The sequence below is a fragment of the Camelus bactrianus genome, chromosome X, assembly GCF_048773025.1.
Source record: "Camelus bactrianus isolate YW-2024 breed Bactrian camel chromosome X, ASM4877302v1, whole genome shotgun sequence".
NCBI lineage: Eukaryota > Metazoa > Chordata > Mammalia > Artiodactyla > Camelidae > Camelus > Camelus bactrianus.
This window is the reverse complement of record NC_133575.1, coordinates 12,050,037-12,073,487: the sequence shown is the minus strand read 5'-3', so window position 1 is coordinate 12,073,487 and position 23,451 is coordinate 12,050,037. Positions and strand designations below refer to the sequence as shown.

Below are 23,451 nucleotides of genomic sequence, written 5' to 3'. Positions count from 1 at the left end.
CAGAGTTAAGGATTTATACCTACACTGCATGTCAGCTTAGATTTCCTTTCCACATACTTAGAGATTCAATTAAAATAACTGTCATAAAGAAGCCCTCTTAGCACTAAACCTTACCCAGAACTATTCATTATGTCCCTTATGTAAAATAATGCTATGAAATACCCACTCTCAGTGAAGCAGGTGGTAAGAAACATGCAGTGTCTATCTGGATATGTTTTTCATTTTTTAACATGCACAGCACAAGAACTTGGAAATAAGATTTGTTTAGATGTTTGATCAAATTCTTTGTCATCTACCACTGGGAACATGCTGATCTCCCACTCAGTGGCACAGGTTATCTTCAAGTTTTAAGACACCAGTTAATTTTTTTTCCTTCCCGTGAGAAGTGCCTAATTGATGAACATTGAAATGTCAATAGGAGCACAGCTCAGCAATCATTCATTGATGTTATCACCTTTATCTCCTCCTACTGACATTGGCACAACATCTGCTTACTTTCTGCCCTTGTTCTTTATCTGAATCCAACAAGCCTAACATAAGAAATTGTTCAAGGGCAATGAAATCAGCAAGATGGCAGAATAGAGTTCAGCCATCATCCCTCCACAGAACATTGATTTTGACAACTACCCATGGTTGAGTCCTAGAAGGAGAAGAGAGAGAAAGGGGCAGAAAGCTTATTTAAGTAATGGCTGAACATGTCCCCTATCTGGGAAGATATAGACATCCAGGTACATGAAGTGCATGGGTCCCCAATAAAATCCAATCCAAGGAGAACTTCACTGAGACACATAATAAAACTGTCAAAAATCAGAGAGAATTTTGAAAGCAACAAGAGAAAATAAACTCATTACGTACAAAGAAACCCCCATAAGAGTATCACATTTCTCAGTATAGACCTTGCAGTTCAGCAGAGAGTGGGATGATATATTCAAAGTATTGAAAGAAAAAAACTACCAATCAGGAATACTTTAGCTGGCACAACTATCCTTCAGAAATGAATGAGAGAGAAAGACTTTTCCAAACAAACAAAAGCTGAGGGAATTCATCACCATAAATCTGCCTTATAAGAAATCTGAAGGGAGTCCTTCAAATTGAAATGATCAAAATTAAGTTATCAGCTTAAAACAGGCTATGATAACTATACAATGTTTTACGTAAGCCTCATGGTAACCCCAAAATAAAAACCTGGGGAGTGGGTATAGCACGATGGTAGAGTGCCTGCTTAGCATGCATGAGGCCCTGGGTTCAATCCCCAGTATCTCCATTAAAATAAAGAAATAAACCTAATTGCCTCCTGCCAAAAATTTTTTAAAAAACCCCAAACCCTATAGTACATACACAAAAGATACGGAAAAAGGAATCAAAGCATATAACTACAGAAAATCATCAATTCACAAAATAAGACAGTGAGAAAGAAAATGAACTATGAAATAGCCAGAAAACAATGAACAAGATGGCAAGAGCAAGTCCTTACAGATCAATAATTATTTTGAATGTAAATGGATTAAATTCTCCAATCAAAAGAGTGGCTGAATGGGTAAAAAACAAGACAACTATATACTGCCTACTCAATTCAGCTTTATGGACACACAAAGGCTGAAAATAAAGGGATGGCTAAAGATACTCCTTGCAAATGGTCACCAGAAGACAGCAGGGTTAACTATATTTATTTAAGACAAAATAGACTAAGTCAAAAATTGTAACAAGGGACAAAGGGCATTATGTACTGATAAAGGGGTTAATTAATCAAGAATATATAACAAACGTAAATATATATGCATCCAATATGAAAGCACCTAAATATATTAAGCAAAACCAAATACATCTGAAAAGAGGAATAGACAGCAATGCAATAATGTTAGGGGACTTTGATACTTAATTTTCAACAAAGGTTAGATCATCTAGACAGAAAAATTAGTAAGAAAATATTGGACTTGAACTATGCTTTAGAACTGTGAAGCAATGGATATGTTACTTAGCTTGACTGTAGTAATCATTTCACAATGTATATGTACATATAATTTTTATTTGTCAGTATTACCTCAATAGAACTGGGGGAAAAATTGTGCAAGTACCAAAGATTCAAACCATCCTTTATAGTGTGGTGGGTTTTTAAATCTGGAGCTATTTTCTCATAAATAAGAACAATGCTTTTGTTTAATAGAGCGGAAAGGTGCAATTCCATCAATTGTAGTAAAAGTTGTAAAATTATAGGCAAAGCATAAAATGGGTAAAAGACCAAATATATTTGAGATTCTCTATGTGCCTGCAGTTGTGCTAGGTGCCGGGAACACACTGGTGAACAAGACCGACATGACCTTCTCATCCTCACAAAGCTTACAGCTCCCAGGAAAATATACAATAAACAAGTGTGAGGAAGGCAGAAAGGGGACGTGAGGGTGCTTTGCTGAACAGCTCAGAGGAAGTCTTAGTCTCCTCTGGCACTGGGTGTTCCAACTGGCACCTAAACCTCTCTGGTTAGTAAATGTTTGAGTTACAGTAACCAACTCATTGGGCTATCGGAGGCAAGTCACTTAAGTTCTTCCAGCCTCAGCCTCCTCCACCGTAAAATAAGGGAAAGTCCTTTTTGATCTCTGGGACACCTATGCTAATGTAAGATGATATTATTTCTTCTGTGAGAGTTATAACACTGAGTAACTTATCGACCACCAAGTTGAAAACCAAGGGATGTATACTTCTCTCAGTCTGAAGTTTTGACACGAGAGCTATCTGTTATGAGGTAGGAAAAAATTCTGAGCCTTTGGATATAAAATGTAGCTTGAAGTATCTCAACTCAGGCTTTACAGTAGGATCACCAGGGGAGCCTTAAAAAAAAAAAAAAAAGATACCCAGGTACAGAACCTATGGAGCTGGGTCCCAGGCATAATATTTTTCAAAATTTATCTAAGTGATTCCAATGTGCAGCCAGAGTTAAAAATTTTGTACCATTTATTAATAGAGTCCTTCATCTGTGACCCAGGGGTTTCACATCTTCTGCCAGCATCCACGAAACTGTGGCTGGCTAACTTGTCAGTTTGTAGTCAGGGTGACAGGTCAGACCCTGAACAGTGAGTTTTTGACAAGATGTTGAAGGAGACGCTTTTATTCCCGATGTTTCCTTTTGGTAGCTAGAGCCCCATTAAAATTATACTCTGGCCTCTCTCTCCCCCTTTATTGGATACACCCCAAGGGGGTGGAGGTCATCTGACTGGTAAGATGGAAGACTGGGGCCTGCCCATAGTCCAGCTCTACCCCTGGTTCTCTCTTGAGGGCTTGTTTTGCACAAGGAGTGGGAGTTCTCTCTCCCACGTTTCCCCAGCATGCCTACAATAGGCGGGAAAGTCCACTATTTCTTGAGTTCATTTCGCAGGTCCATTTAGCCCCTACAACAAACTACCTGTTTCACACTGGCCTCTATCAGTAATAAAGGTGACATTTTGGCTTCTAATTGTTCTTTATTACCCACAGCACAGCAAGCAGAATGGGTTTCATGTTTGTGCTGTATCCCTTGCCCTCCAAGGGAAACACTGTTTCTGTCTTCCAAGGCTGATGAATATACAACTGCCCTTGAAAAGACTGTCTAAAATAAAGGCTGTCATGGCCTCTGCCCACAAGACATGTGGAAATGTGAGAGACCCATAGAGAATCATCTCCCAAAATATCCATGGATGGTTACATCCATTTTGATTTAAATCTAACCTTGAGAGGTAAAGCTTGAGATCGGTCTATGACCATTATGGTAGCTTTTGAAATAAATGTTATTTTACACACATTGGATCATCGTAAGGTCTGGCAGCCTCTAGCCCAACATACCTATCTTGTAACTGTCAAAGGTTGAGTTTCCTGGGAAGCAGACTCTAACATGGAGTTTAGGATGCGGATGCTTTTTAAGGGTTGCCCTTGGGATCACCACCTGTGGAAGGGAAGAGGAGGAAAGGGAGCAGGACTGGACAAGGGTGAAGCTGAACCGCCATGCAGAACCAACCAGAGCCTCGGCCGACCCAACCAGGAACTCTAGAGTGCAAATGGCCCTTCAGAGTTGTCCCCAGTTGTGTTAAGGTGACCAGACCTTACATTCATGCATGGATCTGTTACTGGCTAGGTGTTGTCCTGAAGAGGATGTGACCTTGGGAGAGAGGGATCTCTGTAACCAAGGCAATTTGTGAAGGGGCTGACCGCTGAAGGCTGTCAGCTGGCCCCCAGAAGCTGGGGCAAGTTCTTCCTTGAAGGGGAATCTGGGCTGCACAGCCCAGTGTCCACCATGATAGCAAAGGCTGGAAAACAGCATTGGGGTCACTGATTAATGGTGGTCATTTCTCTTAAAAAGTAAATTTTCTAAATTTATGGACAGTTGAATGGGCATTCCATTACACACGTATGAATATCTTATTAGTCTTCTGAAATCCAGAATACCAATGAGCCAGCTGTGTGGCAGATGATGGCACATGGCACTGCTGGGCTCAGAGGCCTCTGCTTTGCTGTTTAGAGCCTGAGTGGATGGTAGGTCTGTGCTTAACATCAAAGGGGCTCATTTATCTCAGACTTTTGATTCCATGCCTAATTTAATCCAGAAAAGGAACAAAATCCCACTCCTGGGCATATACTGGAAGAAAGTAATTCAAAAAGATACATGCACCCCAATGTTCATAGCAGCACTAGTTACAATAGCCAAGACATGGAAACAACCTAAATGTCCACTGACAGATGACTGGAGATTATATATATATATATACACACACACACACACACACACACACAAGAATACTACTCAGCCATAAAAAAGAATAAAATAATGCCATTTGCTGCAACATGGATGGGCCTGGAGGTCGTCATTCTAAGCCAGAAAGAGAAAGAAAAATACCATATGATATCACTTATATGTAGAATCTTAAAAAAAAAAAAAAGACACAAATGAACTTATTTACAAAACAGAAACAAAGACTCACAGGCAGAGAATAAATTTATGGTTACCGGTGGGAAAGGAGGGTGGAGGGATAAATTGGGAGTTTGGGATTTGTAGATACTAATTACTATATATAAAATAGATAAATAAGGTCCTACTGTATAGCACAGGGAACAGTATTCAATATCTTGTAATGACCTCTAATGAACAATAATACAAAAAGGAATATATATGTGTATAAATGAATCACTATGCTGTACACTAGAAATTAACACAACATTGTAAATCGACTATACTTCAATTAAAAAAAAAGCAATAAAAAGAATAGAACAGGAATGAAACTACTGGCTAAAACTAAAGGCAACCAGTGCTTAGGCTAGAATTGGGGCATTCAATTTTTTTTCTGATACTTTCTGCCCCTTAAAAAGTGAAAAGAATGTCTGGGAGGTGGTAATGGTGGGAGTTGGTCCCTGGCAATCCACAGGGTTTAACATTTTTGTCCCATTTAGCCTCACTATTCTTCCCATGGATTTCTTGTGCTGTTTTTTTGGCATGTCTGTGTGGTTGATGTGCAACAAATATATATCAAGTGTAGGAATTATAATGAGTCTTTCATTTTTATCTTCATGCAGGAAGACTCTGCTCTTGCTCCACGGTTAGTATCCCATGACTACGTAAGTAGAAAGCAGTTCAGCAAAGAGAGTTTCCAATTATCCTAAATAATGTCCAGGGATTTTTTTTCCTGGAATAATATTAGGCACTTTAACATACAGCTGTGCATTAGCTACTTTCATCTAGTATCGCAGCTCTTTACAACAGCTCTGCCAAATAACACTGCTGCCATTTTCCAAATGAGGTTGTTCCCTGTCTATGGTCATGTTACTGGAATAGGGATGGCATATTCTAGTTGAAAACTGAGGTGTATATAAAATACAACTTTATTTTTTTTACTGACAGCTTGATTTCTATTATGAGCTTTGTATCTATTTGGTGGTGAAAAATGTAATCTCAGCTACTTTGGAGGTCCTTCCTTCTGTCTTTTTAACACTTTCCAGGGGCCCTCGCTCAAAGCCATGTTTCAACTACTCTTGATGGCAGAGTGAATGCTCTACTGTACCATCTATCTTGTACCATCTGCTCAGACATCCCATTCAGCATTTTTTTTTTTTAAACACTCTGGGGTCTTGCCACTTTACATAGTTCTACTGCGAAGAGCAGGGCAAAGACACCCAGGCTCTCAGATTCCCCAGGCCTATCTTGTGATTTCTGTCCTCCCCTTTCCTCCAATAGTCCCTCAAGAAGGGGCAGGCACAGGACTTAGAGACTCTCCCCCTTCCAGAAAACACATCCATAATACGTAAGCTGTATTTGCTTCCCCACTGATCCTTTTTTCAGTCATGTCCTAAGGAATCAAGGAATCTTTCATTAAAAATTTTTTGCTGTTGAGGTATAATTTACATGCACTAAAATGCACAGATCATAAGTATACAGTTCAGTTACATTTGGCCAATGATTACGATTGTGTAACTCACATCTATATTATATTAAGATATAGAACATTTTAATCACCCCCGGAAAGTTCCCTCATGTCTCTTTCCAAACAATTCCCACCCTAATCACTCTTCTGATTTTTATCAGGGTGTATTAGTTTTAGCCTGATTTGGAATGTCCCATCAGTGGAATCATATAGTGTATACTCTTGTATCTGGCCTTTTTGCACTCAACATCAGGTCTTTGAGATCCCAGGAGTATTTTTAATTTCACTCTTAAATTATCATGCTTTATGTATTCCTTGAGGTCCTTCAAAGCCTAGGACTCTGTAGTCGCAAAGCCTAAACTTTTGAGACTCAAACGCTTTTTCTGTGCTCTCTTGCTGTATCATAGCTTCCCTTTGACAAAAATTCATCTATTTAAGCAGGGAAAGGTCAAGAAGTACCAGAAAATGTGGAGAGAATCTGCCAATAGCTCCAAGCATTATCCCATCAGAGAGTCAAGAGCAGACTCAGGATTTCAATCCAGGGCTTTCTGACCCTGGAACATCTGCTCTTAACAACCACCCCTCAAGTTTTCCTAGAAGATTTAAAGAATTTGTTGCTGAGAAGAAGGAGGAAAATGGAGGGTTATTTGGAAATGAGCTGCTGTTTACTAGAAACAAATGGAAAAGAAGAAAAAAAAGCATTCCAGAGTAAAGCCTTAGGCAGGTCAGCTACCATTGCTGCAACTCAGCAAGCATAAACAACAACAAATTAAGGGTTAGGAGTGAAGATTCTCACTGGTGAGATCAAGCCTCCTGAAAAGTATTTTTGATTAAAAATAAGCAGTTGAATTTAGAAGAAGCATGGCAGAAACAAGTGCCTTTCCCTTATGGTTTGTAGGATTACTTGAGTTGGACTCTGCCACTAACTAGCTGTGCAGCTTTGGGCAATTCTCATCACTTTTCTGAGGCTCAATCCCTGCAGTGGTAAAACCAGAGGATTATAGTAAACGGTCACTATGCTTCCTTTTAACTCAAAATCATGATAAAACAATGTTTGTAGTGCTCAGTAAACAAGCAGAACAGTTGTTGGTATAATCCAGATTTTTTTTGCCAAAGATGCAGGATGTGCTTGCTAGCTGAGTCAACCACGCGGAGGGTTACAGTTGTGTTTTGTTTCCATAAGGAATGGCATATTCACTGTTTGAAGCCACCATATAAGCATGTAGGGAAAAGAGATGAAAGTGGCTTCAACATGTTCACGGTCCTCTTGTTTGGAAGCACAAAAATGTGACTGAAGATAAATTCAATTTTGATGACCAAAAAACTGTGGTTTGCAGTGTCACGGAATGGTCCAATTCTTCCAAAGCACATGGGTGCACCCTAGGTAACCTCTAGAGGTTACATAACTAAGAATATCATGGCTTTCAGAGCTGTAATGTTATTAAGTCAGTATGTACCCAGAACTTCTCTACCGTATTTCAGAACATTTCACATATACTATATTATCATATTACAAAAAATCTTAAAGGTAAAGTTGGGATCTTATTGTCCCCAGTGAAGGTAAGTAACTCATCCAAGGTCAGAAAACTAATCAGTGGAAAGTTTCAGCTATTACACATGGGAGTTTACTTGGATGTCATTTCAGGATTCATTTTTATATGCCTGCTTCTGAATTTAGCTTCCAATTTTTGTCTCTTTTATTTGTTCAATCAAAAGACTTTGTTTGACAGAAGTGTTTGTTCTACTGCTATTTTTTTAACTGTCAAAGTTTAAAGATCTTCCATACAAAGAATTGTGGTGAGGGGATAAAAATGGTTCTGTTTTACAGAGTCTCAATAAAAAAGTGGCTGGAGTGCCAGGCACATCACTTCTGCACACAGGCCCACTGAGCTGAGGTGCTCCAGTCTGAAGTGCCAGGGACAAGTCTCCTGGAATCTGCAAGCAAATGAAACTAGACTAAGCACAAAGGAAAAAGAAAGAAAAAAAAAAAAAAGGGAACAATTCCTGAGAGCAGCCAACATGGCAGAGCAGAAAGACCCTGATTGCACCTCCTCTCATAGCACACCAAAACTGTTCTCAGAGCGGTTCCGAGTCTTTGTTCAAAACCCATCAACCTCAACGTTAGCAAGGGTGTCCTTACTCAAAACCTGCCAACCCCCGCACCTTTAGCAGGAGTTAACATAAATTTTTAAGTTAAAGGGTCCAGAGATAAGAAAGGAAGCTACAAACGAAAAACCAGATGGAACCAGCTGGGACCAAGATGGCAATGAATCTGACCTCCAACAGACCCTGGGCCTCATTATACACTGATTTGACTACACTAGCATATTAAATGGCACACCTACTGGCAGCCATGACCCAACATTAAGGACCAAAAAAGGATAAAGAGGGGATGGCACCCTTCTCCCTCAGAAAAAGCCCCTCCCCTTCCCTGGTAGACTAATGCACGTGCCACCTCATCATCAGCCTCACTCTTCCTCCTTTTGTCTTTACTCTTTAAAATTAAATCTTTCTTGCCAAGTGGGCAAGAAGTTGATCTGTGAACTTAGTTCCTGCTTCTCCGGTCTCTGGCCACTGAATAAAGCTGCTGCTTCTGTTGATCTCAGCTTTGGAGAAAGCTGAGAATGGAAAAAGAACACTCCCCGCCGGGCGGGAGTGCCTCAGCCAGATGAGGGCCAGAGCAGGGTCTGCACAACTCAGCTCCTCTCACGTGCACACCAGAACCCCAACTATCTGCAGAGCCACCCATGGAAAAGTCTGGAACCTACCAGAAAAGATTTTCTACAGGTAAAAGCATAAAGAAGAAACCACAACGAGATGGTGGGAGGGGCGGGCTCGTGATATAATCAAGCCCCATACCCCCGGGGTGGGGGACCCACAAATGGGAGAATTCTAGTGCAGAGGTTCTCCAACAGGACTGAGAATTCTGAGCCCCACATTGGGCTCCCCAGCCCAGGGGTCTGGCACCAGGAGATGAGCCCCCAGAGCATTTGGCGTTGAAGGCTAGCGAGGCTTAAATGCAGGAGCCCCAAAGGACTGCGGGGGAAAGAGACTTCACTCTTAAAAGGCCACACAAAACCTCATGTGCACCGGGCCCCAGGGCAAAAGCAGTAATTTAATGGGAGCCTGGGCCAGACCTACCTGCTGGTCTTGGAGAGCCTCCTGGAGAGGTGGTGGCGGGGGAAGCGGTTATAGCTCACCCTGGGGACAGAGACACTGGCCGCCACCATATTTGGGAGCTTGTTCCATCACGTGGAAGCCAGTGCTGGTGGTACCATTAGCTTCTTTTTTAAAATTTTTTTATTTTTCATTTATTTTTTATTTTTAATAGACTTTATTCTTTTAGAGCAGTTTCAGGTTCACAACAGAATTGAGCAGAAAACAGTTTGCACATAGCCCTCCCCACCTATACATATATACTCCCCTACCCTTAACATCCCTCATCAATGTGGCATATTTGGTACAATTGATGAATCAACATGGGCACATTATTATCAACCAAAATCCATAGTTCACTCTTGATGTTGTACATTCTATGGGCTTTGACAAATGCATAATGACATGCAGCCACCACTATAGTATCATACAGAATAGTTTCATTGCCCTAAAAATCCCTTTTGCTCCGACTATTCATTCCTCCCTCCCTCCCTCTCCCCAAACCCCTGGAAACCACGATCTTTTTATTGTTTCTGTAGCTGTGCCTTTTCCAGAATATCATTTGGTTGGAATCATACAGTTTGTAGCCTTTTCAGATTGGCTTCTTTCATTCGGTAATATGTCTTTTAAGTTTCTTCTGTCTTTCATGGCTTGACAGATTCTTTTTTTTAACTGCACATGTTTTTAAATTTACATATATGTACTGTTCATTGTGTCTAAGAACATTTAGAGCTTTAGCTTTTTAAACTTACATAGTTATCAAAGGAATAAAGCCAACTACAAATAAGAATTAACTCAAAAAGATACATACACTCTGCTATTAACAGCAACATTTGTAATCGCCAAGACAATGGAAGCATCATAAGTGCACATCAATAGTTGAACAGATAATGGAGATGCAGCATATCTATACGTAATGAAATACAACTCACCCATAAAAAGGAAGGATACTTTGCCATTTGCGGCCCTTTACTTTTTTTTTCCACTTCAAAAACCAGAATTTTATAACCGGCAGAGACATTTCCATTGCATCAAAATCAACAAAATACCCAGAAATAAACTTAACCAAGGAGGTTACCCATACTCTGAAAGCCAAAATGATACAAAGAAATGGAAAGATATCTTGTGCTCTTGGATTGGAAGAATCAATAGTGGCAAAATGGCCACACTACACAAAGCAATCCACAGATCCAACGCAATCCCCATCAAAATACTCGGGACATTCCTCACAGAACTACAACCATTAGCTTCTTAGCTCCAAAATTTGGCCCCCACCCAACAGCCCGTAGGCAACAGTGCTGGGATGCCTCAGGCCAAACAACTAACTGGACGGAGTTGGCTGCCTTAAGCCTAAAGAGCTGCCTCTGGACATGCCCCAGCCTACTGGAGGGCCAGGACCCAGCTCCGCCCACCAGTGGGCTCTGCTCACCAGGAAGCCTACACAAAAGCCTCTAGACCAGTCTCACCTAGCAGGGGGCAAACACCACAAGCAAGAAAACTATGATCCAGCAATGAAGGTCAGACCTGACCCTGGGACCAGCAGGGCCATGGCTCTGCCCACAAGCAGACCACTGCAACCTGTGGGACACCCCAGACCCCATTCTCAACTGTGTCGGGAACCACACGCCACCCCCCTATACTGCCACAATGATTTGAAATGAGCTCTGGGATCCCTGGGCCCTGCAGCCAGACTCCAGGCCCCAACTCTGCCTTCTAGTCCAGCACTAACCCCAGGATCTGGTTCACCTGCCAGTGGGTTGGGGGCAACAGCCCCAGAGTCTTCGGGACCCTGACTCCACCCACCAGTGAGCCAGCACTAGCCCTGGGGCCCCCTAGGGTTCCCCAACCAGCCACCTCAGTGACCAGGCCCCGCTAGTCAGCATCCACACAAGGTTGGGCCAGACAACCGACCAGACCGGGGGCCAACCAAGCCTGCCAGACACTCCCCGCCCCCACACAGTCAGCCCTCCACAACAGAAGGACCCGCACAGCCCTCTTGGGAACCCCCAGAGCATACAGCTTGGGGGAAGGGAGGGGAGTGAGCTGCAGGGAGGCACAGGATGTCTCCTACAGAGGGCCACTTCTCCAAGGTCGAGACATAACCTACCACATACACAAAAATACCAAAACCAACTCAGACAAAATGAGGTGGCAGAGGAACATGTTCCGGACGAAGGAGACAAAACCCCAGAAGAAGAACTACATGAAGCGGAGATAGGCAATGTCGGCCGTCTTAAGTGAGTAGGCCGTGGGACCCAGCTCAAAGTTCATGATAACTTGCATGTGTATGAGGTAAGAAGTAAATGTACGCATGTGCTAGCAGCATGAGTCAGCATTATGAACAATACGCATGCGCCAGTAGCATGAGTACGCTTTATGAACAACACGCATGCCCAGGCGTAATAAAAGCCCAAGTGCATACACCTGAGTGCGTGTGCCACCCACCTGTACTGCAATGAAGTGCTGTTTTGCTCTGTGTTGGCTCCTCACGCCTTCTTCCAGTTGGGCAGCTCACCTCCTGGGACCCCTCTCCAGCCTCCCGTGGCTGACAGGCAACCTACCCAAGAAAGAGCTCAGAGTAGATGTTGTAAAGATGATCAAAGAACTCGGGAGGAGAATGGACACACGGGAAAAAACGGCTGAAACAATTTTTGCCGAAATCCTACCTTTGGCGTCCTGAAGGCAGATACAAATAACCGATGGCAATGGTGAAAATTTAATGGTTCCCTGAGATTCAATAGGGGTGAGGGAAGGGAATGTACGGAGATAGTTTTCGAAATTTCCGACGATTCATTCAGGCCTTACCTTGCCGTGTGTTCGATGCAGTCTCATGACGCTCTCCAGTTGTGAAGGGTTTTTCTCCAAAGAAAGGTCTCCAAAAACCACTGAGGCCCGCGAACTGCAGGAATCGCCATAAAAAAGAACTCTCTAGCAGCGTCTTTTATTCTGACCTTGAGCAGCTAGACGCCAACAGACCCTCCCTCCGCGAGATCGCGAGATCTCGTCCCAGCAAACGCCAATCCCCAGCTTTCAAAATAAAAGCCAATTCAGGGGCACCTGACATAACTCCCTCCTCCCCTTCCTGTGAGCCAACAGGTGAGACTTCTCTAGAATAACATTAAAACCTGAACAGAACAACTCATGTGAAATGGTTCGCAGTAATAAACAGCACCCAAAGAGCCTTATGGAAACATTTCAAGTTGTGAATCAGACGTTATCCTAGGTCTGGGTGGCTAACTTCAAGGAAGACTGCGCTAGTTATTTAAATTAACGCAGGACCAGCTGTTTGGCATTTGCAAGAGCAGGCTTCCTAAAGAGACACATCAGAATAATTTGGAGTTCTGGTCCAGAAACTTTAAGATTTTCCATCTTCATGATGGTTCTTATTGCACCTGCCCAAGGTGGGGACCAAAGTCTAACTACTACTCAGCGTCAAACAAATGTGTTAACAAATCAATACGGAAGAGAGAAAATGCCCATGGCCTGATGTGGCCAGGAAAGAATTCCTTCCAGTTTGTTTCAAAACCAGTATCTAAAGGATTTGATAAGACAAAAAGTTTTCTATAAAATATTATTTTGGAGGTCTTGTTTGTTACAATCTTGGTAAAATACAAAATAAATGCCTTCAGCTATGATCTGCCTGGGGAAATACTGAATGGACAGTGAGAGGGAATGTTGATATTTATTAGCCACTTGGTATCATAGAAAAAAAGCATTGAACTTAGAAATTAGGAGAGTTCATTTTAAGTTAATTATGAGACCTTAGTTAAGTTACTTAGCCTAGTGGAGCTCAAACTTGAGTGAGTCTTAGAGAATCACACGGAAAGCTTGTTAAAACACAGATTCCTGGATCCCGGCTGTGGGGATTCTGATTCACTAGGCCTGGGATGGGGTCTGAAATTCTGCATTTCTAACAAGCTCCCAGGTGATACTGTTGCTGCTGGTTTAGGGGCCACACTTTGAGGAGCAAGGAAGTCTTAAACTAGACTCTCTGTTAAATGATTACTTGGGTCTCTTCTAGCTCCATAAAATTCTCTGAGGTTTGATTTTGTTCTACTTGTTCTGCTGAAAGTCTGTAATTTTTCTTTCTAATGGAGATGGCTAACAGTAGGGCATAAATAAAATCACTCAGGGCGCAGCTGTCTTAGGGAACATTTGTTGTTATAGAGGTATTAGCCATTAGGAACAGGTGCCTACTTAAACATTTTACACTCAATTTTATGTTTGAGTCTCCTAAGTGAAGTGACAAAATTCCTCTGGAAGGCTTAAGTTGGAGTCAACTCTGCCACTTAGTAGCCCTGTGACCTTAGCCTTTCTTTGTTTCCTCATTTGTTAAATGGGGAAACCAATTGCAAGTCCTTTGCATATGCACTGATTTCTGAGAATAAATCTATAGATATCTGTTGGGAAACTGACTTGGGACATGTTTCTTGTTCCTGCTCTAAGACACATGTTGGAAAAATGGTAATGCCGTGACAGGAATCATTTGTTTTCGGCATCATCTCACTTCCCTTCTGTGTCCAGTCCCCACATTCTGACACTGCTTTTCTTATCCTTCAAGTGTCCAGTGTCCTTTGTGCTCTTTGATCACTTAAAAAAAAAACCCATTTTATTAAGTAAGGTTGACACACAGAAAGCTGTTGATATTTAATATATACACCTTGGACATTTACAGCCATGAAACCATCATCACAGTCTGTGCCATAAATGTTGATACCCTCCAAAATTTCCTCCTGCCTTCATTATTCATTTTTTTGTGATAACAGCATGTAACATGAGACTTACCTTCTTAGTACGTTTTTAAGTATACAATACAGTACTGTTAGCTGTGGGCACTGTGCTGTACAGTAGAGCTCCAGGATGTATTCATTTTGTGTAACCAAAACTTTGTGCTGTCTCATTAATACCTCCCCTTTTCCCTTCCCCCCAGCCCCTGGCAACCATCATTCTGTTTTCTGCTTCTATGTATTTGACTGGATTCCTCATATGCATGGTATCATGCAGCATTTTTCCTTCTGTGTCTGGCTAATTTCACTTAGCATAATGTCCTCCAAGTTCATCCATGTTGCAGCAAATGGGAGGATTTCCTTCTCTTTTAAGGCTGAATAATATTCCATTGTATACATACAGCATATTTTTCAATCCATTCATCCATCAGTGGACATTTAGGTTGCTTCCACATCTTGGCTATTGTGAATAATGCTATCATGAACATGGGAGTGCAGGTACCTTTTTTGGGATAGTGACTTTGTTTCCTTTAGATATATACCAGAAGTGAGGCTGCTGGATCATACAGTAATTCTGTTTATTTATTATATCATTTAATTGTTTTATTTTGGCAGGAGGGAGGTAATTAGCTTTATATTTATTTTTGGAGGAGATGCTGGGGATTGAACCCAGAATCTCATGCATGCTAAGCATGTGCTCTACCACTGAGCTATACCCTCCTCCCCAATAGTTCTATTTACAAATTTTTGAGGAAACTCCATATGATTTTTCATAGTGGCTGTACCAATGTACATTTCCAGCAACAGTGTACAAGGGTTCCCTTTTCTCTACATCCTCACCATATTTGTTATATACAATATATATAATTTTGATAATAACCATCCTAAACAGGTGCAAGGTGATACCTCATTGTGGTTTCGATTTGCATTTCCCTGATAATTAGTGATATTGAGCACTTTTTCATATACCTGGCCATTTGTATGTCTTCTTTGGAGAAATGTCTATTCAGTTTCTTTGCTCATTTTTAAATTGCATATTTTTTTAATTAAAAAATTTTTGCTATTGAGTTGTAGGCATTCTTTATATATTTTGAATACTAACCCTTTATTAGATATATGATATGCAAATATTTTTTCCTCTTCTGTATGTTGCCTTTTCATTTTGGTGTTGGTTCCTTTGCTGTGCAGAAGCTTTTTAGTTCGATGCAATCTCACTTGTTTATTTTTGCTTTTGTTGCCTATGCTTTTAGGTGTCTGTGATACTGTGATTTATAAGAAATGTATATTCATTCAGATGACCAAGATATATTTCATATATATATTTGGCCTTTGTCCCAAGTTCCTGGCTCACAGTTTCCAAAACCCTTGGAATTTCCTAAGTGATGAGGGCAACAAAGGTCTTTTGTTATGTTAGTGAGGTGACTTTTGAACCCAACCTAACATTGGGGGCTGGTTGCCAGTGGAGCCAACCATGTGATTAGAGGGTTGGTTGACCCTGGGGGTGGAGATAGGGGCTGGAGGTTGAATCATTTGACAATGGTCAATGATTCAATCAATCATGACTATGTAATGAAGCCTCCGTTAAAACTCCAAAAAGGATGGGGTTCTGAGAAGTTCCATTTTGGTGAACCCGTGGAGGTGTTGGGAGAGTGGTGCACCTGGAGAGGCATGGAAGTCCCATGCCCATCCCTACATACTTGCCCTATCTATCTCTTCCACCTGGCTGTTCCTGAGTTATAGCCTTTTATAATAAAATGGTAATCTAGTAAATAAAATGTTTCTCTGAGTTCTGTGAGCTGCTCTAGCAAATTAGCTGAATCTGAGGAGGGGTCATGGGAACCTGTGATTTATAGCCAGTTAGTCAGAAGTACTATCTGGACTTGTTATTGGCATCCTGAGTTGGAGAGGGTCATTGGAACCAACAATCTATAGCCGATTGGTCAGAAGCACAGAAGTGAGGGAATCCAGAAACAAAGGAAAGGCAGTCAAGCAAGAAAAGTAATGGTAGCTTAAACAATAGTTCACCAATAAACAGAGTCCTAGTTCCTCCTCAAGGAATATGCATAACAATCTGACATGTATTATTGAGTTGTTCTGCAGAAATGAAGGCCTGCCTCCCCAAGTGGAGGATGATGCCTATATGCTGACCACAAGCATGCAGACCCCACACTGGTTAGAACTAGAAGGTTGTTACCTCACCACCAACCGATAAAAACTCCACAAGCTGCAACCCACACTCCAAATGTTGCCTTAAAAAACCCTTTGATAGAGGAGCAAGAGAGGGGTAAGAGATTAAGAGATACAAACTACTATATATAAAATAAATAAGCTACAAGGATATATTGTACAACACAGGGAATATAGCCAATATTTTATAATAACTATAAATGGGGTAAAACCCTTAAAAATTGTGAAACTACTATGTTGTACACCTGCAACTTATATAATGTTATAAACCAACTATACCTCAATAAAAAATAAAAAAATAAAAACCCTTTCTTGAAAGCCATCAGGGAGTTTGGGTCCTTTGAACATGAGCTGCCCATTCTCCTTGCTTGGTGCCCTGCAATAAACACCATACTTTCCTTCACTATAACCCAGTGTCAGTATGTTGGCTTTGCTGCATGGTGGGTGAACTGACCTAAGTTTGATTTGGTTAACACCATCTAGGTAAAGATGGATAAAATTAGAACATTTTGCAGGTTCTTTTTAGTTGCTGAGTAGTGAGAGAAGTCCTTTACTTGGAATCATTCATAATTCAAAATGGAGCAATTATGTGTTTCCAAGAAAACAGTGCTATATAGGTGGTCTTGTCATTACCGGACTTTATCACTCACATTATATAAATACGGAAAATAGCAGTTAGCAAAACGACAATCGTGAATTTAGAGTAAAGTCGTTTTGCTTTCATCATAGGCCCTTTCCTCCTGATGGAATTTAATGCAGGTAGATCTCTCTAACTGAAAAAAATGCAGACCCATTGCTCCTCTGTCATTCATTCTGTGATGACTCAAAGTAATCCTTGACAACTTGATTTTTCAAAATAAGTAGTGACCATAGAACTCCTGTCCATGAGCCTTTTTATGTATTTCATTTTCTTAATTTCAGTTAGAAGAATCCAGAGCCAGCGATTTTTAAAGTCTCTAGAACTATCACATCTTTAGCTATGTGCTTTATAATCTTGTGAATTATTTTTTTCTTCAATGATGTGATATTATTATTATTATTATTATAGTATTTACTTTTAATAATAATCATAAAACTTAAGGAAACTTCTTTTCACTTCCATAGAAAAGGTAAACATGAAGAGACTAGGGAGCCAGATATATTTTTTATTTCTCTTTTTTCTTAGGATTGTATCATCTGAAGGTGATTGACTATACTGAACTCAAATAAAAAATTAAATATTACATTTCTGCCAACTGTGTGTGGGATAGAGTTATGGAATTTGGGGGAGTTTCACAGAACTATAGACAATATGTCCTCTGGGCTAAGCTATTTATACTGAGTGTTAGATCAGAAATCCATAAAAGAGGATACTAAAATACCAATTTTTCCTCTTGAAAAATATGCTTTACTCATTTAATCTTAAAATAGCTTTATGAGGTAAGTTATTATTCACATTTCATAGATGAGAAGCTGAGGCCCAGAGAGGTCAAGCTAAGAAATGGCAGAGGTGGGATTCATACCCAGGCAGTGTTCTCTATTGTCTAAACTTTTAACCACTCTGCAGCACTGCTTCCATAAAAGAGGCAAAATCTGAAACAATGAGAACGACGACAACACACAAAGAAGACAATAACTGACAGGTAATCAGTGTCTCATCCTGGGATGGGCTGGGAATCAGTACAATTTCAACTGAATCTTGTGCCCTTTAGAATGTTAATACAAGGAGAAACCAAAACATCATCCAGTACAGTTCTCTGACTGCTGGGTGAGAAGCTCAACCTGAGAGCAAATTTGGAGTATTGACTTCTAGCAGTGAATGGACATGTATAGTATTAGACAGACTGCTTGTGTTTCCTGAGAGCAACCTGAAGATTCATGGAGTTATTTTCACACGGGGCAGGGGAAGAGCTAGCCCTGTTAAGCATATTTAAGGGGTGAATAAAGGGCTTCTCAACTTTGGCACTGCTGACATTGTGACCAGGTCATTCTTTATCGTAGGGACTGTCCTGTGCACCGCGTGATCTTTAGCGGAATCCTTGGTCTCTACCCGCTAGATGTCAGTAGCACCTCCTCCAGTTGTGAATCAAAAGTCTCCAGACATTGTCAAGTGTTCCCTGGGGGGCAAAACTGACTCTTCGGAGAACCACTGGGCTAATGGGAGACAAAAATACAATTGCCTCAGGATTACATGCTTGTTGTTACACCCGTTAAAATGGCGTGTAAAAGCCCTCTCTTCTCTGCCTCCTTGGCTCCTGCCAAGATACTCTGGCCTTATCTTTTAAGGCTCTTTTCATCTCTTTGTTTTGCCCACTCCCAGGCACCCTACCACTTCCTACTAGGGGAGTGCCAGAAACTCAGATTTTTTCTTACTTGAGCATGCAGAGCAATTCAGCTTTCTCTTTGTCTCTTAAGAGTCCAGGAAGTTGGGGCAGTGTGTGTGAATGTGTGTGTATGTGTGATGTGGGGATGTGAGGATGTGGGAATATGGAATGTGAGTGTTAATCTTTAATTCAAAATAACTCATCAAAGTTATCTTCCCCAAAGAGCCATATCTAATGGAAAGAAATCATGCCAATCCTCCAGTAGAAGTCACTGCAAATGTTAGAAGTTTTAACTAGGAAATGCTCCCTGATGGACAGCAGAATTTGTCACCCCAAAATATGCCACTTTGGCATGAGGATTATTTTGAGCTAAAGGCAATAAAACCCCAGCAGTTTCAGGAAAAGCTATTTACCTCCCCCTCAACTGCCTAAATTTACATTGGAAAGGGGGCCTGGGTCTGGGGATACAAAGGGAAGGAAGGCCATTCACAGATAGGCAGAGATGTTTGAAAAACAAAAGTCGCCCTGTTATACAGATAAGTTTCCTAGTAAAAACAATTGGGTTTATACCCGCCAAAAACTCAGGATGTTATATAAGCCTCAATTACCTGGCTGCCCTTAGGGTCTCCTATTTTTATGGGGCTCCCATAGGTACAAAATTTATTTTGTTCTCCCGTTAATCTGTCTTATATCAATTTAATTATTAGATCATCCAAAGGATGTAGAAGGGAAGAAGGGACATTTTTGCAGCCCCTCCATCCCCCAGTGCCCCTCCCTTCCCTTATGGAAAATGGGAGGGTAAATTCCAGAGTAGAGGCCCAGTGCTCTGTTTTTAGAGGAATCGTCTATAAATGCTATATGTAACCAATTAAAACTTTCACCTCTTATGGGTAAAGTGTGTATATCAATCAGACATGAAGGGTGCAAACTTTCTAAATAAATGGATTACACGTAGTCAAAATAGGAAATGTACTATTTTATGCTGATATACAGTATATAGTTTTTATGATCCCACCTTATTTTGATTTCTGCTAAGAAGGAAAAGGAAAGGATTTTACAAGTATGGCATTAAAAGCGGCAGGTATTTTTGAGGAAGGCTTTATTTTATATACAATTTTTTGAGAAATTATTGAGAGATGTTGATTCTAGCTGCCCTGTTCATTTCATGAGAAGTTTCTCTATTGGTAGCATAAGCATTATAGGAAAAATACCTTGGGGTCTAAAAACTAGGAAAACATTCTGTTTCTTAAGCTTCCATCTAAATAGTATTAGTCATTTTATCTTACGTTCTGATGAGTCATGCTTGCCTTTAAAATGTACAAACTATCCTCTGTATTATTCATCCTTCAATTCTTCTTTTCATCCTTTAAGGTAAAATAACCTAAAAGAAATGGCTTTCAAATTCTAGGCTAGTATCCTATGATGACCTTTACTTTGAACATCTTTAATAAAAGGTCTTTCCATTTTAATCACACAACCTGTCCTTTTTCTTTTAACAGTGGATTTCAACCATCATAAAAATGCTATTTGTCTGTTTACAGCCTACCCATTTTAAAGGATTTTTTTTGTAGCCGAATTGAGTGGTTAGCCACAGGCAAAAACTCAATGCTGTGTGTCTATGTAAATATCTATATATGTATATGTGTGTGTTGTTATTTTCTAACTTGTCAGCTTCCTTTTGACTTCACCAATTGAAGTGCAAACAATAATAGTGTAATAATTGGGCTTGTACCTCCAAAGAAGTCTAATCAGCCAGCCCCCTTATCTCTACTCCTAAATTCTTCAAGATAAAATTAAACATTTCTATCCATCAAAAGACACTTTAAATAAAGTATAAAAGGGCAAAATTGAAATAGGTTAGATAACTGCCACACATATAATGGATAAAGGATTGGTATCCAATATATATAAAGAGCTTTCACAAATCAATTTCAAAAGGACAAATAACCCAGTGGAAAAATTGGTAAATAATGCAAATGGTATTTTGTAGAAAAAAGAAACACATATGATCAATAAACATATAAAGAGGTGTTCAACCTCATTAACAATCACACAGATGAAAATCCAGGCTAGTTTTCATTCTTTTGTACTTCATATATCACAAATATATGTGACAAAATGATATAACTATGCACACATTTATGACAAGGGAAAGATAAATACAATATTTCAAATTATGGGTTTTTTTTGGAGAGGAGGCAGAATTATGGAAGTGGGGAATGATGTGTAGTTATATGTAAGTTATTTGTAATGTTTTAGGTTTTTGATTTGTTAGTGGGTTCATTGTGTTTATCATGTTATTTAAAAAAAAATAGATGATAGCCAGCTAGCTAGCTAGATAGCAAGTTATATTTGGGTCAAAAATGTTGGTAGCTGAATTAAGTGGTTATAAGCCAAAGAGAGTAATTTCAATTCTATGCAACTGAGGTCCTTAAAAAGTGACGTGGGGTGGGTAGTAAAGCCATTATTAAAGAAATTTCAAAAGCTTGCAGTGGTAGAAGGCTTGCAGCTACAAGAATTTACATTAGTCAGGATGGAGAAGGATATGCTATAATAACAAATAAACCCCAAACCCCTAAATCCCAGTGATGTACTGTGATGTACTACAATGAAGGATTATTCCTCATGTACACAATATGCCCATCCTGTAGCTGTGCTATCTAAAATACTCTGCTCAGTTGATATAGTAAGGGGAGAAAGTGCTGGAAGGTCTCAAACACAATTAAATGCTTCAGTTTGAAAGTGACCCACCTGATTTATGCTCCCAGCCCATAATTACAACTAGTCTTTTGACCTTGATTGGCTGCCCAGAAGGAGAGAGGAACTAAATTGATGTAAGCTCTAGAAGTCTTACTACGGAGCTATTTTCAACAGAGACACAACTGCAATGCTTTCACATCTCGATGACAAAGTATGACAGACTAGTGTAGGCAGCCTGTTCTCTACTACTGTATAGAACGGCTTCCATGCATTGAGGGTTCCTGGGAACCTAGCTTAGCCGTGTTTTCTGGAGAGTTGTAAACTTTGGATGTTTATTCAACATACCTTCAGGGATTCCCAGGAGACTTGGGCTAGGCATTGAAATGAAGATGATGAAGATCCTACACTGGCCTCTAGAAGGAAGAATCAGAGACAATTAAGGATTATTACTATTAACATGCACACATTTGCATCATGAGCAAGTAAAGCTCAACCAAACACCTGTTATGTTCAGAACATGCAATGGGTGCTGTTCCCTTTGGCTCACATTTCTCTCATCATTTGTCCCAGAAATAAATGGGAAATCAGAGCTACCTTTGAAGTCACCAGAGTATGTGTGCAATCCTTGAAAGTTTCACAGGGCTAGTTTGGAGGGACGCTTTCATTTTTTCAAGAATCCTCTGACACTTTAGCAGTTGTGATACTCTTTCCTTTAAGCATTCTTAGAGTAGGACATAAGTTATAAAGTGTATTTTGGCACCAGGCTCCCACCGTCAAAAGCTCCTGTGGGAAGTATTTATTTGGCTTCTCTCTGGGTGTACTGCTAGAAAAGTCTCATTCATCAGTTCTCTCCCTGCCTCTTTGGCAACTGGCTCCTGGGCAGGGTTTAAGCTCTTCTCACACGTGAGCCAGCTCAGAACACAGACAGTAAAACAGATTCCTCAGTACTGATGACCTCATGGGAATCTTTTGCAGCTTAACCCCCTAGAGTCATCCCAATATAGGCCAGCCCCTCTTTCTGTCTCCCTTCCTGCAGACTCTGGGGTTCCTTTTTATTGTGGCCACAGCATAGTCTGCATTGAGAAGTCTGCAGGGTGAGAGGCTGTTTCCCAGATCTCTTTCAGGAAAATGCAAGAATTTAACTACCTCATAAAGGATATATGGCCAGTCACTTCGGGAAAAGAGAGCATGGATAAAGAAAAGAGGAAATATTAGGAAATTTCAAGAATTGATATTCTATCAGTCAGTTTTCATTCAGAGAAGCAGAACCAATAAGAGATTTTATACACACACACACACACACACACACACACACACACAAATGTGTGTATATATATAAATTTATGTATATGTAACATACATTTATATTTGTGCATAGAAACACAAAAATATGTTTGTATAAAACATATATATTTAAGGGATGTATTACAGAAGTTTGACTTGATATAATCACGTCAGCTAGTTAGGCAGTCTCTGTAAGGCTGCTGTTTTTACCTCTGATGCTGAAGCTTGAAGTCTGTAGGGCGAGCATTTGGGAAGGAGGCATGGATGTTAGGGAGACCACAGGCCTGAGGTGGAACCCCACGAGGACTGACGGAATCCCATGTCAGTTCCGGATGCCCCAGACCTTGGTGGTGCGGGTATCCTCCAGAAGCCAGGGCCCTTGTCAATGGAGCTAAACACACACACCGGGCCAGAAGTCAGAGGTGCTGCAGGCAGATCCAGGAGAAGGTGAGCGGCAGCAGCCAGTGAAGTGAGTTAGCTGGTCAGAGATAATGTGTGTGAGCTAAATAAAAGGCTAGTTCCTCTCTCCTGCCCTCCAACTCTCCTCAAGAGTTTCTCTCATGGCTCACCTTAACCAGAAACACGCAGGGAAGGGAAGTCTGGAAACGTCGTTCAGCCTAGCCAGGCTGACATATTCCCATGCCACCACAAATGTATTCCCTGATAGGAAATCTCTGGCTGTATTGCTGAAAGGCACCAGAAGCAACCATGCCT

At 40.7% G+C, this 23,451-nt stretch overlaps 1 protein-coding gene across 1 annotated transcript in view; it reads right to left on the bottom strand.

Moving 5' to 3' along the window:
• GRPR (gastrin releasing peptide receptor) overlaps positions 1-23,451 on the bottom strand; it is a 171,036-nt gene that overhangs the window by 34,801 nt on the left and 112,784 nt on the right. The window contains exons 12-15 of the mRNA XM_045505059.2: positions 22,948-23,215; positions 21,799-21,866; positions 12,342-12,435; positions 11,982-12,093 (exon numbers count right to left, since the gene is read on the bottom strand). The gene's annotated coding sequence lies outside the window, so the exon portion shown is untranslated. The remainder of the gene's footprint in view (positions 1-11,981; positions 12,094-12,341; positions 12,436-21,798; positions 21,867-22,947; positions 23,216-23,451) is intronic.